This window comes from Chiloscyllium punctatum, chromosome 16 (genome assembly GCF_047496795.1).
Source record: "Chiloscyllium punctatum isolate Juve2018m chromosome 16, sChiPun1.3, whole genome shotgun sequence".
NCBI classification, from domain to species: Eukaryota; Metazoa; Chordata; class Chondrichthyes; order Orectolobiformes; family Hemiscylliidae; genus Chiloscyllium; species Chiloscyllium punctatum.
This window is the reverse complement of record NC_092754.1, coordinates 89,845,335-89,864,234: the sequence shown is the minus strand read 5'-3', so window position 1 is coordinate 89,864,234 and position 18,900 is coordinate 89,845,335.

The window sequence follows — 18,900 nt, the reverse complement described above, 5'->3', positions numbered from 1 at the left end:
GAATGATGTGATAAAGGATAGTCAGCATAGTTTTGTGAAGGGCAGGTCGTGCCTCACAAACCTTATTGAATTCTTTGAGAAGGTGACTAAGGAGGTAGATGAGGGGAAAGCGGTAGATGTGGTATATATGGATTTTAGTAAGGCGTTTGATAAGGTCCCCCATGGTAGGCTACTGCAGAAAATACAGAGATATGGCATTGAGGGTGAGTTGGAGGTTTGGATTAGGAATTGGCTGGCTGGAAGAAGACAGAGGGTAGTAGTTGATGACAAAGGTTCATCTTGGAGTGCCGTCACTAGCGGTGTTCCGCAAGGATCTGTTTTGGGACCATTGCTGTTTGTCATTTTTATAAATGACCTGGAGGAAGGGTTAGAAGGTTGGGTGAGCAAGTTTGCAGATGATACGAAAGTCGGAGGAGTTGTAGACAGTGAGGAAGGATGTGGCAGGTTACAGCGGGATATAGAGAAGCTGCAGAGCTGGGCAGAAAGGTGGCAAATAGAGTTCAATGTAGCTAAGTGAGACGTGATTCACTTTGGTAAGAGTAATAAAAAGATGGGGTACTGGGCTAATGGTCGGATACTTGGTAGTGTGGAAGAGCAGAGGGATCTTGGTGTCCATGTACACAGATCTCTGAAAGTTGCCACCCAGGTAAATAGTGCAGTGAAGAAGGCATAAGGCGTACTGGCTTTTATTGGTAGAGGAATTGAGTTCCGGAGTCCTGAGGTCATGCTGCAGTTGTATAAGACTCTGGTGCGGCCGCATCTGGAATATTGTGTGCAGTTTTGGTCGCCATACTATAGGAAGGATGTGGAGGTACTGGAACGGGTGCAGAGGAAGTTCACCAGGATGTTGCCTGGTATGGTAGGAAGATCCTATGAGGAAAGGCTGAGGCACTTGGGGTTGTTTTCATTGGAGAAAAGAAGGTTTAGGGGTGACTTGATAGAGGTGTACAAGATGATTAGGGGGTTAGATCGGGTTGACAGTGAGAACCTTTTTCCACGTATGGAGTCAGCTATTACAAGGGGGCATAGCTTTAAATTAAGGGGGGGTAGCTATAGGACTGATGTTAGGGGTAGGTTCTTCACTCAGCGAGTCGTAAGTTCATGGAATGCCCTGCCAGTAGCAGTAGTGGACTCTCCCTCTTTATGGGTATTTAAGCAGGCATTGGATAGGTATATGGAGGATAGTGGCTTAGTGTAGGTTAGGTGTGCTTTGATCGGCGCAACATCGAGGGCCGAAGGGCCTGTACTGCGCTGTAATGTTCTATGTTCTATGTTCTATACACACTCTCTCTCTCACACACACACGTGGACACACACTCTCTCATACACACACTCACAGACACACTCTCTCTCACACACACTCTCACTCACACACTCTCACACACCGTTTCTTACACACTCAGACATGCACACTCTTTCTCTTACGCATTCTCTCACACACACACTCTCACACACACAAACACACTCATTCTCCCATACACATGCACATAGACACACTCTCTCACACACACATACACACACTCTCTCTCACGCACATACACAGTCCTTCTCACACACAGACACATTGTCACACACAGACACACAGACACAATCTCTCACACCGACCTCTCTCACACACAGACAGACACACTCTCTCACACATACACACAGACACACACACCCTCAAACACACACACAGACACACACTTCCACATAAACACATGCTTTCTCTCTGACTGTCTCACATACAGACACACAGAGATACACATGCATCCACTCTGTCACACACACAAACACGGGCAGTATCTTTCCCTCTCTCTCTCTCTCTCTCTCTCTCTCTCTCACACACAAACACACAGCTGTAAAGGCATGGTTGAGGTATTGCTGGAGAAATGATTTCTCTGAGGACTGAACCTTGATCTCACATGATGGCTGCTCCAGGGAGACAGACAGTAGCTACAGATGACTTGTTGGATCTTCCTGTGCACCACCTCTTACATCGACAGCGTTACTCTGTTTGGGTGCCTGCTTTTCTAAAACGTCTCTAAGCAACAAGTGACAATAGATTGAGGAAAGTTTTCCCCCAAACCTTGTTTCAGACACATCCTGATGTTATTTTTCACTGATTGTTTAAAATGATCTGAATGTTCTGAAATGGGGAGTGGCTTCCATTTCAAATTACAACACCAGAGTGCCTCGGGGAATTGCATCTATTCCTTTCTACCCTCTGCACTCTGTACCGCCAGATAGTTCTCCCTCAGTACCTCAGAAGGTGCTCTCTCAATACCTCAGAAAGTGCTCCCTCAATACCGAAGAAAGCATCACTTTGTTGTGTTTCACACCCAAAACCCCTCAGACAGTAGCTCCACAAAACATTCACATCCTCAACATTTCAGGATGCAGCCCAGGTCCCCAACTCAGACCACGTTCAAAAACCTTCAGACTGGAAGGTCCCAAATCCACCCCTGTCCAAGATTGGAGCCCAGGTCCCCAGAACATTACTTGTCTCTCTGGATTAATTTTAGAATTCCTATAGTGTAGTAGCAAGCTATTCCGTCCATTGGCTCCACACTGAACAGCATTACACCCAGACTCACATCCTCTACTCTATCCCTGTAATGCTGCATTTCCCATGGCATCTTTGTGCTGTGGGAGGAAACTGGATCACCTGGAGGGGACCCGCACAGATACAGAGAGAATGTGTAACCTCCACACAGACAGTCACCGGGAGTTAGAATCAAACCACTGAGGCAACGTGCTGTCCTTTCTCCTTGCATGCCATCTCATCTAACCTTTTACTAAGCAACCTCCCATGTGAAACCTTCACATCTGTCTCCTTGGTCATCCGTTCAAAAGCTTTATCAAGTTGGACACATTATTTCCACAAACAAAGCCATGCTGACCATCTCTAATCAACTCTTGCTTTTCCAAATGCATATAAATTGTCTCTCAGAATGCCCTCCAACAGCTTACCCACCACTGCCATCAGGCTCACAGCTCCATAGTTCAATGGCTGTTCCTTGCAGCCTTACTTCAATAATGGCACATCATTAATCACCCTCCAGTCTTCAGGCACCTCACCCGTTGTCACTGATCAGTCCATCTGACACGGCCATCTACATCCTTCTGTAACCTAAGGCTATCATCCTCAGTATTTATCACCCCAGTAATCTTCATATCATTCATGAACCCACTGATTAACCCTTCACCATTCAAATCTAAATCGTTTCTATCAACCACATCAGCAAGACCCCAACAGTGAAACATGAACGGACAGAGATTTCTAACTGGGCCATTATTGTCTGCTTCCTCCCACTCAGCATTCTGCGCCAAATTCCTTGGATCTTGAGTTTTTATGTTCACTATCAGTTTCCAATATGGATCCTGATAAAAGCCTTACTAACCTCCAAGCAGGCGACCGGAAAGTATTGCCCTTATTTACACATGGGGTCATCTCCTTAAAAAGTGCAATCCCATTGGTCAGACCCGAGCTCCCCTTAATACAACCATTCTGACTGTTCTTCATGAACTCCAGTCTCTTTAAATGCTGATTAATTCTATCTCCCAAAATTGCTTCCAACAGACACTCGACCATGATATTAGCCTGGCTGGCTTGTAGCTGCCTGATATATCTCATGCTCCTTCTTGAATAACAGTGCCACACGGTCAGTCCGACGACACCTCTCCTGTGGCCAGAGGGGATTTGAAAATGTTTGCAAGTGCACCTGCTCCTTCCTCCATCACCTCATTCGGTTAGCTGAGATACATTTCCACCGTCTTTGGGGATTTATTGGGTTGTAAGAAGGCCCGTCCACTCAGAACCATCTCTCTCTATATATATGCTCATTCATTTAATTGTATCACAGAGCATCTCCATGATTTCATGTCAACCCTGTCCCAATGAGCATTGACAAAATGCATCCATTCACTGTAGCCTCTGGGTCCATGCACAAATTCTCACTGTGTTCCACAACCTACTCTTTCTCTCATTATCAATTCACCCGTAATGTCACTGTAAGGTACTTTCAGATTTTTATTTCACCTCTTAGCACTCCTCTCTCCCAGGCAATTAGCATGCGATACGATTTGGAGGAGTATGGGATGTCATTCTGGATGTGGAGTAGCATTGGGAAGCCCAGAAATAAGGGACACACGACTGTGCTGAGTGTGGGGCAGTGGGATTCATTTGGGATGAGCACATGGAAGCTGAGGAATAAACCTCAGCCCTGCAGCATGAAAATATCCCTTTGAGCTGGCAGGTCAGTCACACGTAACGAAAACTTGATCCCTGGGAAAAGAGGGTGGTAACCAAATGAAGACGGTCTGTTTGAACGCAGTCTCTGGAATCTGGACGTGGGAATCATTGCTGAGCAGGGTATGAAGGACGCAAAGGCAGAAATGTACTGAACAATTTCAGATATTCCTCGTTGATCACAAGACATGGGAGCAGAAATTAGGTATTTCAGCCCATCTGATAGTGTGGCACTCCCTCAGTGCTGACTCTCTGACAGTGCAGCGCTCCCTCATTACTGACCTTCTCACAGTGCAGCACTGCCCCCAGATTGATCCTCTGACATTGCGGCAATCACCCATTACTGACCCCCTGATAGCGCAGCACTCCATCAGTAGTATCCTCTGACAGTGCAGCACTCCCTCAGTACTTACCCTCTAACAGTGCGGCACTCCTTCAGTAATGACCCTCTGACAGTGCAGCATTCCCTCAGTACTGACCCTCCGACAGTACGGCACACCCGCAGTGCTGAATCTCTGACAGTGCAGCCCTCCCTCAAACTGACCCTCTGATAGTCCAGCATTCCCTCAGAACTGACCCTCTGACAGTGCCGACACTCCCTCAGTACTGACCCTCTGACAGTGCAGCAATCCCTCAGTACTGATCCTCTCACAGTGCGGCGCTCCCTCAGGACTGACCCTCGGACAGTGCAGTGCTCCCTCAGTACTGACTCTCTGACAGTGCAGCTCTCCCTCAGTAATGACCCTCTCACAGTGTTTCAATCCCTGAGTACTGACCCTCTCACAGTGCGGCGGTCCCTCAGTACTGACCCTCTGACAGTGCATCTCTCCCTCAGGACCGACCCTCTGACAGCGCGGTGCTCCCTCAGTACTAACCCTCCAACAATGCAGATCTCAATAGTACAGACCCTCTGACAGTGCAGCACTTCCTCAGTACTGACCCTCTGACAGTGCAGCACTCCCTCATTACTGACCCTCTGACAGTGCAGCACTCCCTCAGTACTGACCTTCTGGCATTGCAGCACTCCCTCAGTACTGACCCTCTGACAGTGCAGCACTCCCTCTGTACAGACCCTCTGACTGTGCAGCACTTCCTCAGTACTGACCCTCTGACAGTGCAGCACTACCCTCAGTACTGACCCTCTGACAGTGCAGCACTCCCTCAGTACTGACCCGCTGACAGTGCAGCACTCCCTTGATACTGGCCCTCTGACAGTGCAACTCTCCCTCAGTACTTTTCCTATGACACTGCAGCACTCCCTCAGTACTGACCCTCTGACAATGAAGCATTGCACGTATACTGACCTTCCCACAGTGTGGCACACCTTCATACTGACTTTCAGAAAATGCGGCGCATTCTCTGATCATTCAGTACTTCCTCAGAACTGACCCTGTGACACTGCAACAGCCCCTTGGCCCTGCGCCCCTGACGGCGCTGCAATCCCTCAGTACTGACTCTCTGACAGTGCAGCACTCTCTTTTTACTGACATTTCTACAGTGTGGCATTCCCTCAGTACTGACCCTCCGACAATGTAGCACTCCCTCAATACAGATGCTCTTACAGTGCAGCTCTCCCTCAGTACTGACCCTCTGAAACAACACTCCCTCAGAACTGACACGCTGACTGTGTAGCACTCCCTCAGTTATGACCCTTTGAGTGTGTATCACTCTCTCAGTACTGACCCTCTGGCAATGCAGCAATATCTCAGGACTAAATGTTTGACACATAGTGTGGTGGTCCCTCAGTACTGAACCCCTCACATCGCGGTGATCCCTCAGTACTAATCCCCTCAGAGTGCGGTGCTCCCTCAGTTCTAACCCTTTCACAGTGCAGCGCTCCCTCAGGAGTAACCCTCTCACAGTGCGACACTCTGACAGCATGGCCATCCATTAGTACTGACCGTCAGAGAGTGTGCACTTCACCATTACTGACCCTCTCACTGCAAAGCAATCCCTCCGTCCTGAACCTCTGACAATGCTGCACTGCCTCCACACTGATCCTCTGGCAATGCTGCACTCCCTCCACACTGATCCTCTGACAATGCTACACTCCCTCCACACTGATCCTCTGACAATGCTGCACTCCCTCCACACTGATCCTCTGACAATGCTGCACTCCCTCCACACTGACCCTCTGACAATGCTGCACTCACTCCACACTGATCCTCTGACAATGCTGCACTCCCTCCACACTGACCCTCTGACAATGCTGCACTCCCTCCACACTGATCCTCTGACAATGCTGCACCCCCTCCACACTGATCCTCTGACAATGCTGCACTCACTCCACACTGATCCTCTGACAATGCTGCACTCCCTCCGTACTGATCCTCTGACAATGCTGCACTCCTTCCATACTGATCCTCTGATAGTGATGCACTCCCTCAGTAGTGACTCTCTGACACTGTGGAAGTGGCCCTATACTGACCCTCCGACAGTAGGGCCCAATCTCAGGTCAAAACCTCTGACAGTACAGCACTCCATCATCACTGACCATCTTACAGTACAACACTGCCACATTACTAACCCTCTGACAGTACAGCACTCCCTCATACTGACCCTCTGACAGTGCAGCACTCCCTCAGTACTGACCCTCTGACAGTGCAGCACTCCCTCAGTACTGACCCTCTGATAGTGCAGCACTCCCTCAGGGCTTCATGATAATTTCAGATATGTTAGAGATTGAACCAACAATGTTGGCATCATGAACCTGTTAGCTGATGTAACTGACCCCCCCTTTGTAGCAGAGTGATTCAATCCCTCTGACAGTGCAGCACTCCCTCAGTGTTGACCTTCTGACAGTGCAGCACTCCCTCAGTGTTGACCCTCCGACAGTGCAGCACTCCCTCAGTACTGACCCTCTGGCAGAGCTGCACTCCCTCAGTACTGACCCTCTGACAGTGCAGCACTCCCTCAGTACTGACCCTCTGACAGTGCAGCACTCCCTCAGGGCTTCATGATAATTTCAGATATGATAGAGATTGAACCAACAATGTTGGCATCATGAACCTGTTAGCTGATGTAACTGACCCCCCTTTGTAGCAGAGTGATTCAATCCCTCTGACAGTGCAGCACTCCCTCAGTGTTGACCTTCTGACAGTGCAGCACTCCCTCAGTGTTGACCCTCCGACAGTGCAGCACTCCCTCAGTACTGACCCTCTGGCAGAGCTGCACTCCCTCAGTACTGACCCTCTGACAGTGCAGCACTCCCTCAGTGTTGACCTTCTGACAGTGCAGCACTCCCTCAGCACTGACCCTCTTTTTTTTCTATTTCATAGAGTCGTGTGGAAATTTGGAGACATAGGGTTTGCAGATTCTGAGGAAGCATGAGAGAGACACACAAACCAAACCCTGTCTGAAACTCTCTGCAATTGACTATTCAGAGGCACAGAGTCACAGAGGTTCACAGCTTGGAAACAAACCCTCCTGTCCAACTCGTCCATACCAACTAGATATTCTCATCTCATTTCATTCCATTTGCTAGCACTTGGCTGATATCCCTCTAAACCCTTCCTATTCACAAACTCATCCTGATGCCTTTTAAATGTTGCAATTACACCAGCCTCCATCACTTCCTCTGGCAGCTACCTGCATGCCATTGAATAAGTGCTCAAACATTCACACTGTCGATACAAACTCTAATAAACACCAACCTACGAAAGGCTAGCATTGTCATTTTCAACAACCCTTAGCTTCTTCATTACGCTGATTTGAACAGAGGTAAAGAAACAGAGTTAGTAACCATCAACCGTGACCCTGTTATAAAACCTATTTTCAAATATGGCTTGAATGTGATTCCCACACCCTCTAATAGTTGCCTGGAAGGTGGGGATGGGGTGTAATCTCCTGCGGCAGTCCTTAGGTGTCCCACAGTGATGTTAGGGAGGGAGCTCCAGGAGTTTGACCTGAACCATGCAAAAAGCTCTCTTACTGGAGTGCCTTTTTAAAGTTGGGAAGTAATTATAGACCAGGAGGATTCGAGAGCTGCTGTCTTGTCAGAGAGAGAGGCCTGGTGGGTCACACACCTCAGGTAAGGGGCGAGGTTGAGAAGCTGGGGGCTTCATGGTAATTTCAGACATGATAGAGATTGAACCAACAATTTTGGCATCATGAACCTGTTAGCTGTGGTAACTGAACCCCCTTTGTAGCAGAGGGATTCAATCCCTTGAACAGAGCAAGCTTGAGAATTCAACACTAAAATCAATCTGTATGGACGTGGTGGAGATCTGAAACATCAATACAGTGATTGCTGAAGAAGCTAAGCATGTCCGGCAGCATCTCTGAAGAGAGAGGGAGAAAGAGACAGAGTGAATGTTCACCTTTTAATCCAGTGATTTCTGCGGGAAAGTTCCTTCAGAACAGACCGTTTTGATGAAGGGTCACTTGACAAAAACACTTCACAAGATCCTTATCAATGTAACTTCGTGATGTTAGTTCAGAAGGGACAGCTCAGACCTAACATTTCACTTTGCCTTTGTTCTGTATCTGTTCTCCCATGTAGCCCGCCCTCCGAATACAATACCATACACAGCCTTAAACCTGTTTGTCAACTTTCAACAGTAGCAGCCTCAGGGATTTGAACACAGACTGAATTACTCAGTGACTCTTGAATAAAATCAAGTTCTCAAGTAAACAGATGGTGAGGAAATTCAGCACAATTCAGCAGGAAGCAACGGTGAAGAGAGAGGAACAATTCGCATTCCAAGTGACTCTTTCTCAAAACGGTCTGTTCTGAAGGAACTTTCCCGCAGAAATCACTGGATGGAAAGGTGAACTCTCTGTCTCTTTCTCTCCCTCCCTTCAAAGAGGCACTATCTGAGGTAATGAGGAGGCACATTGTGAGGTACTGAGGGAGCATTATCTGTGGTACTGAGGGAGCACTTTCTGAGCTACTGAGGGAGCACTTTCTGTGATATTAAGGGAGCACTTTCTGAGGTATTGAGGAAGCACTATCTGAGATTTTGAGGGAGCAATTTCTGAGGATTTCAGGAAGCACTATCTGAGGCATTCAGGTAGCACAACTGATGTATTGAGGAAGCACTATCTGACGTACAGAGGAAGCATTATCTGAGGTTCTGAGCGAGCACTTTCTGAGACACTGAGGAAGCACTTTTTGAGATATTGAGGGAGCACTTTCTGAGGTACTGAGGGAGTACTTTCTGAGGTATTGAGCAAGCACTTCTGAGGTATTGAGGGAGTACTTTCTGAGGTACTGAGGAGCACTTTCTGAGGTATTGAGGGAGTAATTTCTGAGGTACTGAGGGAGTACTTTCTGAGGTATTGAGGAAGCACTGCCTGAGGTAATGAGGGAGCACTTTCTGAGGAATAGAGGAAGCAATTTTCTGAGTTACAGAGGGAGCACATTCTGAGCTATTGAGTGAGCACTTTCTGAGATATTGAGGTAGCATTATATGAGGTACTGAGAGAGAACTTTCTGAGGTATTGAGGGAGCACTATTTGAGGTTTTGGGGAGCACTATCTGAGGTACTGAGGGAGCACGTTCTGAGGATCTGTGGAAGCACTGTCTGAGGCATTCAGTGAGCACTTTCTGAGATATTGAGGGAGCATTATATGAGATACTGAGGGAGAAGTATCTGAGGTATTGAGGGAGCACTATTTGAGGTATTGGGGGAGCACTATCTGAGGCATTGAGGGAGCACTTTCTGAGGTACTGAGCGATCACTTTCTGAGGCATTGAGGGAGCACTAGCTGAGATACTTAGGGAGCACTTTCTGACGTATTGAGAAAGCACCATGTGAGTACAGAGGGCGCACTTTCTGAGGTACTGAGGAAGCACTGTCTGAGGTACTGAGTGTGCACTATCTGAGGTATTGAGGGAGCATTATCTGACGTACTGAGGGATCACTTCCTGACGTATTGAGGAAGCACTGTCTGAGGTACTGAGGGAGCAATTTCTGAGGTATTGAGTGAGCACTTTCTGAGATATTGAGGGAGCATTATATGAGGTACTGAGGGAGCATTTTCTGAGGTATTGAAGAAGCACTATCTGAGGTACTGAGGGAATACTTTCTGAGGTATTGAGCGAGCACTATCTGATATACTGAGGAAGAACTCTCTGAGGTACTGAGGGAGCACTTTCTGAGGTATTAAGGAAGCACTACCTGAGGTACGGAGGGAGCACTTACTGAGGTTTGAGAGAGCACTTTCTGGGGTGCTGAGTGTGCACTATCTGAAGAATTGAGCGAGTACTTTCTGAGGTATTGAGGGATCACTATTTGAGGTACTGAGAGGCCACTTTCTGACGTATTGAGGGTGCACATTCTGAGGTATCGAGGAAGCACTGTCTGATGTACTGAGGGAGCACTTTCTGAGGTACTGAGTGTGCACTATCTGAGGTATTGAGGGACCACTGTCTGAGGTACTGATTGTGCACTATCTGAGGTATTGAGGGAGCACTTTCTGAGATACTGAGGGTGCTCCTACTGAGGTATTGAACGAGTGCTTTCTGAGGTATTGAGGGAGTATTATCTGAGGTAACGAGGAAGCACCATGTGAGTTCTAAGGGAGCACTATTTCAGGTACTGAGGGAGCGCGTTATGAGGTACTGAGGGAGCAGTATTTGAGGTATTGAGGAAGCACTATCTGAGCTATTGAGGGACCACTGTCTGATGTACTGAGGAAGCACTGTATGAGGTTATGAGTGTGCACTATCTGCCGTATTGAGGGGACACTTTCTGAGGTATTGAGCCAGTAATTTCTGAGGTATTGAGGGAGCAGTATCAGACATACTGAGGGAGCACTTTCTGATGTATTGAGGGTGCACTTTCTGAGGTATGGAGGAAGCACTGTCTGAGGTGCTGAATTAGCACTATCTGAGGTACTGAGGGAGCACTTTCTGACATATAGAGGGTGCACTTTCTGAGGTATTGAGTGAGCACTATCTGAGGTATTGAGGGAGCATTTTCTGAGGTATTGAGGGAGTACTATCTGATGAATTGATGGAGCACTATCTAGGTACTGATGAAGCAGTTTCTGACGTATTGAGTGAGTACTTTCTGAGGCAATGAGGGAGCATTATCAGAGGTATTGAGGGAGCACCTTCTGAGGTACTTAGGAAGCACTATCTGAGATATTGACAGTGCACTATGTGAGGTATTGAGAGAGCCTTTTCTGAGGTATTGAGGGAGCATTTTCTGAGGTACTGAGGGTGCACTATCTGAGGTCCTGGGGCAGCCATTTCTGAGGTATTGAGGGAGTACTTTCTGAGGTATTGAGGGAGCACTTACTGAGGTAATGAGGGACGTTCTATGTGACGTACTGAGGGAGCCCTTTCTAAGGTATTGTGTGTGCACTATCTGAGGAAGTGAGGAAGCACTATCTGAGGTATTGAGGGAGTACCTTCTGAGGTACTGAGTGATGTTCTTTCTGAGGTATTGAGGAAGCACTATCTGAGGGACTGAGGAAGCACTCTCCGAGGTACTGAGGGAGCACCCTCTAATGTATTGAGGTAGATTTATCTGAGGTATTGAGGAACACTATCTGAGGTATTCAGGAAGCACTGTCTGAGGTATGGAGGGAGCACTTTCTGAGGTATTGAGTATGCACTATTTGAGCTACTGAGGGAGCAATATCTCAGGTTTTGAGGTAGCACTTTTTGAGGTATTGAGGAAGCACTGTCTGAGTAGTGAGGAAGCACTGCCTGAAGTAAAGAGTGTGCACTGACGTATTGACGGGGCACTTTCTGAGGTATTGAGCGACTAATTTCTGAGGTATTGAGGGAGCAGTATCTGACGTACTGAGGGTGCACTATCTGAGGTACTGAGGAAGCAATGTCTGAGGTATTGTGGGAGCACGTTCTGAGGTATTGAGGAAGCACTGTCTGAGGTACTGAGTTAGCACTATCTGAGGGATTGAGGAAGCACTGCCTGAGGTACTGAGGGAGCACTCTCTGAGGTATTGAGGGAGATGTATCTGCGGTTCTGAGAGAGCACTTTCTGAGGTACTGAGAGAGTACTATCTGAGGTATTGAGGGAGCACATTCTGAGGTATTGAGGGAGTACTATCTGAGGCACTGAGGGAGCACATTCTGAGGTATTGAGTGAACACTTTCTGAGATATTGAGGGAGCATTATATGAGGTATTGAGGGAGCACTTTCTGAGGTATTGAGGGAGCACTATCTTAGGTATGGGGGATCACTATCTGATGTATTGAGGGAGCATATTCTGAGGTACTGAGGGAGGACTTTCTGAGGTATTGATGGAGCACTTTCTGCAGTACTGCAGGAGCACATTCTGAGGTACTTAGGAAGCACTATTTGAGGTATTGACGGTGCACTATGTGAGGTATTGACAGAGCCTTTTCTGAGGTATTGAGGGAGCGTTTTCTGAGGTACTGAGAGTGCACTATCTGAGGTACTGAGAGAGCTTTTTCTGAGGTATTGAGGGAGTACTTTCTGAGGTACTGAGGGAGTACTTTCTGATGTACTGAGGAATTAATATCTGAGGCATTGAGGGAGCACTTTCTTAGGTTTGAGGAAGCACTACTTGATTTACTGAGGAAGCACTCTCTGAGGTACTGAGGGAGCACGTTCTGAGGTATTCAAAAAGCGCTATGTGAGGTACTGAGGGAGCAATGTCTCAGGTATGGAGGGAGCACTTTCTGAGGTATTGAGGACGCACTATCTGAGCTACTGAGGAAGAAGTATCTCAGGTATTGAGGGAGCACTTTCTGAGGTATTTAGGAAGCACTGTCTGATGTACTGAGGAAGCACTCTCTGAGGTACTGACGGAGCATATTCTAAGGTATTGAGCAAGCACGACCTGAGGTACTGAGGGAGCACCCTCTGAGGTATTGAGGGAGATCTATCTGAGGTATTGAGGAGCACTATCTGAGGTAATGAGGGAATACTTTCTGAGGTATAGAAGGAGCACTTTCGGAGGTATGAAAGGAGCTCTTTTTGAGGTAATGTCGGAGCATTATCTGAGGTATGGAGGGAGCACTCTCTGAGGTATTGAGCAAGCATTATTTGAGCTACTGACGGAACAATATCTCAGGTTTTGAGGGAACACTTTCTGAGGTATTGAGGAGACATTATCTGAGGTAAGGAGGGAGCACTATCTGAGATATTGAGTGAACACTTTCTGAGGTATTGAGGAAGCAATTTTCTGAAGTACGGAAGGTGCACCTTCTGAGGTATGAGTGAACACGTTCTGAGATATTGAGGAAGCATTATAAGATTTACAAAGGGAGCACCTTCTGACGTATTGAGGGAGCACTAGATGAGGTATTGAGGGAGCACTTTCTGAGGTATTGAAGGAGTGCTATCTGAGGTATGGGCAGCAAGGAGGTATTAAGGGAGCACATTCTGAGTTATTGAGGGAGTATTTTCTGAGGTATTGAGGGAGCGCTCTCTAAGGTACTGAGGAAGCACTATCTGAGGTACTGTGGGAGCATTAGCTGAGATACTGAAGAAGCATTATCTGAGGTACTGAGGAAGCAATATCTGAGGTACTGAGGAAGCATTATCTGACATACTGAGGGAGCATTATCTGAGATACTGAGGGAGCACTTTCTGTGGTACTGAGGAAGCACTTTCTGAGGTACTGAGGGAGCACTATCTGAATTCCTGAAGGAGCAATATCTCAGGTATTGAGGAAGTACTTTCTGAGGTAATGAGGAAAAACTGTCTGAGGCACTGAGGGAGCACACTCTGCGGTGCAGAGTGCACTATATGAGGTATTGTGGAACACTATCTGAGGTACTGAGGAAGCAATTTCTGAGGTATGGAAGGAGCACTTTTTGAGCTATTGAGCGAGCACTATCTGCGGTATTGAGCAAGCACTATTTGAGCGACGGAGGGAGCAATCTCTCAAGTTTTGAGGGAGCATTTTCTGAGGTATTGAGGAGGCAATATCTGAGGAAGTTTGAAAGCACTCTCTGAGGTCCTGCGGGAGCACTTTCCGAGGTACTGAGGGTGTACTTTCTGAGGTATTAAGGGTGCTCTTATTGAGGTACTGAGGGAGCACTTTCTGTGGTACTGAGGAAGCACTTTCTGAGGTACTGAGGGAGCACATTCTGAGGTAATGAGGAAGCACTATCTGAACTACTGAGGGTGCAATTCTCACGTATTGAGGGAGTACTTTCTGAGGTAATGAGGAAGCAATGTCTGAGGCACTGAAGGAGCACCCTCTGAGGTGCTGAGTCTGCACTATCTAAGGTAATGAGGAACACTATCTGAGGTATTGAGGGAGCACTATTTGAGGTTTTGGGGAGCACTATCTGAGGTACTGAGGGAGCACGTTCTGAGGATCTGTGGAAGCACTGTCTGAGGCATTCAGTGAGCTCTTTCTGAGGTATTGAGTGAGCATTATATGAGATACTGAGGGAGAACTATCTGAGGTATTGAGGGAGCACTATTTGAGGTATTGGGGGAGCACTATCTGAGGCATTGAGGAAGCACTTTCTGAGGTACTGAGGAAGCACATTCTGAGGTATTGAGGGAGCACTTTCTGAGGCATTGAGGGAGCACGAGCTGAGATGCTGAGGGCGCACTTTCTGAGGTACTGAGGAAGCACTGTCTGAGGTACTGAGTGTGCACTATCTGAGGTATTGAGGGAGCATTATCTGACGTACTGAGGGATCACTTCCTGACGTATTGAGGAAGCACTGTCTGAGGTACGGATGGAGCAATTTCTGAGGTTTTGAGTGAGCACTTTCTGAGATATTGAGGGAGCATTATATGAGGTACTGAGGGAGCATTTTCTGAGGTATTGAAGAAGCACTATCTGAGGTACTGAGGGAATACTTTCTGAGGTATTGAGCGAGCACTATCTGATGTACTGAGGAAGAACTCTCTGAGGTACTGAGGGAGCACTTTCTGAGGTATTAAGGAAGCACTACCTGAGGCACGGAGGGAGCACTTTCTGAGGTTTGAGAGAGCACTTTCTGTGGTGCTGAGTGTGCACTATCTGAAGAATTGAGCGAGTACTTTCTGAGGTATTGAGGGATCACTATTTGAGGTACTGAGAGGCCACTTTCTGACGTATTGAGGGTGCACATTCTGAGGTATCGAGGAAGCACTGTCTGATGTACTGAGGGAGCACTTTCTGAGGTACTGATTGTGCACTATCTGAGGTATTGAGGGACCACTGTCTGAGGTACTGATTGTGCACTATCTGAGGTATGAGGGACCACTGTCTGAGGTACTGATTGTGCACTATCTGAGGTATTGAGGGACCACTGTCTGAGGTACTGATTGTGCACTATCTGAGGTTTTGAGGGAGCACTTTCTGAGATACTGAGGGTGCTCCTACTGAGGTATTGATCGAGTGCTTTCTGAGGTATTGAGGGAGTATTATCTGAGGTAACGGAGAAGCACCATGTGAGTTCTGAGGGAGCACTATTTCAGGTACTGAGGGAGAGCGTTCTGAGGTACTGAGGGAGCAGTATTTGAGGTATTGAGGAAGCACTATCTGAGCTATTGAGGGACCACTGTCTGATGTACTGAGGAAGCACTGTATGAGGTTATGAGTGTGCCCTATCTGCCGTATTGAGGGGGCACTTTCTGAGGTATTGAGCCAGTAATTTCTGAGGTATTGAGGGAGCAGTATCAGACATACTGAGGGAGCACTTTCTGATGTATTGAGGGTGCACTTTCTGAGGTATGGAGGAAGCACTGTCTGAGGTGCTGAATTAGCACTATCTGAGGTACTGAGACGCACTTTCTGACATATAGAGGGTGCACTTTCTGAGGTATTGAGTGAGCACTATCTGAGGTATTGAGGGAGCATTTTCTGAGGTATTGAGGGAGTACTACCTGATGTATTGATGGAGCACTATCTAGGTACTGAAGAAGCAGTTTCTGACGTATTGAGTGAGTACTTTCTGAGGCAATGAGGGAGCATTATCAGAGTATTGAGCGAGCACTTTCTGCAGTACTGCAGGAGCATCTTCTGAGGTACTTAGGAAGCACTATCTGAGATATTGACAGTGCATTATGTGAGGTATTGAGAGAGCCTTTTCTGAGGTATTGAGGGAGCATTTTCTGAGGTACTGAGGGATGTTCTTTCTGAGGTATTGAGGAAGCACTATCTGAGGGACTGAGGAAGCACTCTCTGAGGTACTGAGGGAGCACCCTCGAATGTATTGAGGGAGATTTATCTGAGGTATTGAGGAACACTATCTGAGGTATTCAGGAAGCACTGTCTGAGGTATGGAGGGAGCACTTTCTGAGGTATTGAGCATGCACTATTTGAGCTACTGAGGGAGCAATATCTCAGGTGTTGAGGTAGCACTTTCTGAGGTATTGAGGAAGCACTGTCTGAGTAGTGAGGAAGCACTGCCTGAAGTACAGAGTGTGCACTGACGTATTGACGGGGCACTTTCTGAGGTATTGAGCGAGTAATTTCTGAGGTATTGAGGGAGCAGTATCTGACGTACTGAGGGGGCACTTTCGGACGTATTGAGGGTGCACTATCTGAGGTACTGAGGAAGCAATGTCTGAGGTATTGTTGGAGCACGTTCTGAGGTATTGAGGAAGCACTGTCTGAGGTACTGAGTTAGCACTATCTGAGGGATTGAGGAAGCACTGCCTGAGGTACTGAGGGAGCACTCTCTGAGGTATTGAGGGAGATCTATCTGAGGTTCTAAGAGAGCACTTTCTGAGGTACTGAGAGAGTACTATCTGAGGTATTGAGGGAGCACATTCTGAGGTATTGAGGGAGTACTATCTGAGGCACTGAGGGAGCACATTCTGAGGTATTGAGTGAATACTTTCTGAGCTATTGAGGGAGCATTATATGAGGTATTGAGGGAGCACTTTCTGAGGTATTGAGGGAGCACTATCTTAGGTATGGGGGATCACTATCTGATGTATTGAGGGAGCATATTCTGAGGTACTGAGGGAGGACTTTCTGAGGTATTGATGGAGCACTTTCTGCAGTACTGCGGTGGCACATTCTGAGGTACTTAGGAAGCACTATTTGAGGTATTGACGGTGCACTATGTGAGGTATTGACAGAGCCTTTTCTGAGGTATTGAGGGAGTACTTTCTGAGGTACTGAGGGAGTACTTTCTGATGTACTGAGGAATTAATATCTGAGGCATTGAGGGAGCGCTTTCTTAGGTTTGAAGAAGCACTACTTGATTTACTGAGGAAGCACTCTCTGATGTACTGAGGGAGCACGTTCTGAGGTATTCAAAAAGCGCTATGTGAGGTACTGAGGGAGCAATGTCTCAGGTATGGAGGGAGCACTTTCTGAGGTATTGAGGACGCACTATCTGAGCTACTGAGGAAGCAGTATCTCAGGTATTGAGGGAGCACTTTCTGAGGTATTGAGGAAGCACAGTCTGATGTACTGAGGAAGCACTCTCTGAGGTACTGACGGAGCACATTCTAAGGTATTGAGAAAGCACGACCTGAGGTACTGAGGGAGCACCCTCTGAGGTATTGAGGGAGATCTATCTGAGGTATTGAGGAGCACTATCTGAGGTAATGAGGGAACACTTTCTGAGGTATAGAGGGAGCACTTTCGGAGGTATGAAAGGAGCTCTTTTTGAGGTATTGAGGGAGCATTATCTGAGGTATGGAGGGAGCACTCTCTGAGGTATTGAGCAAGCGTTATTTGAGCTACTGACGGAACAATATCTCAGGTTTTGAGGGAGCACTTTCTGAGGTATTGAGGAGACATTATCTGAGGTATGGAGGGAGCACTATCTGAGATATTGAGTGAACACTTTCTGAGGTATTGAGGAAGCAATTTTCTGAAGTACTGGAGGTGCACCTTCTGAGGTATGAGTGAACACGTTCTGAGATATTGAGGAAGCATTATAAGATTTACAAAGGGAGCACTTTCTGACGTATTGCGGGAGCACTAGATGAGGTATTGAGGGAGCACTTTCTGAGGAATTGAAGGAGTGCTATCTGAGGTATGGGCAGCAAGGAGGTATTGAGGGACCACTGTCTGATGTACTGAGGAAGCACTGTATGAGGTTATGAGTGTGCACTATCAGCCGCATTGAGGGGGCACTTTCTGAGGTATTGAGCCAGTAATTTCTGAGGTATTGAGGGAGCAGTATCAGACATACTGAGGGAGCACTTTCTGATGTATTGAGGGTGTCCTTTCTGAGGTATGGAGGAAGCACTGTCTGAGGTGCTGAATTAGCACGATCTGAGGTACTGAGGGAGCAATTTCTGACATATAGAGGGTGCACTTTCTGAGGTATTGAGTGAGCACTATCTGAGGTATTGAGGGAGCATTTTCAGGGGTATTGAGGGAGTACTATCTGATGTATTGATGAAGCACTATCTAGGTACTGAAGAAGCAGTTTCTGACGTATTGAGTGAGTACTTTCTGAGGCAATGAGGGAGCATTATCAGAGGTATTGAGGGAGCACCTTCTGAGGTACTTAGGAAGCACTATCTGAGATATTGACAGTGCACTATGTGAGGTATTGAGAGAGCCTTTTCTGAGGTATTGAGGGAGCATTTTCTGAGGTACTGAGGGATGTTCTTTCTGAGGTATTGAGGAAGCACTATCTGAGGGACTGAGGAAGCACTCTCTGAGGTACTGAGGGAGCACCCTCGAATGTATTGAGGGAGAGTTATCTGAGGTATTGAGGAACACTATCTGAGGTATTCAGGAAGCACTGTCTGAAGTTTGGAGGGAGCACTTTCTGAGGTATTGAGCATGCACTATTTGAGCTACTG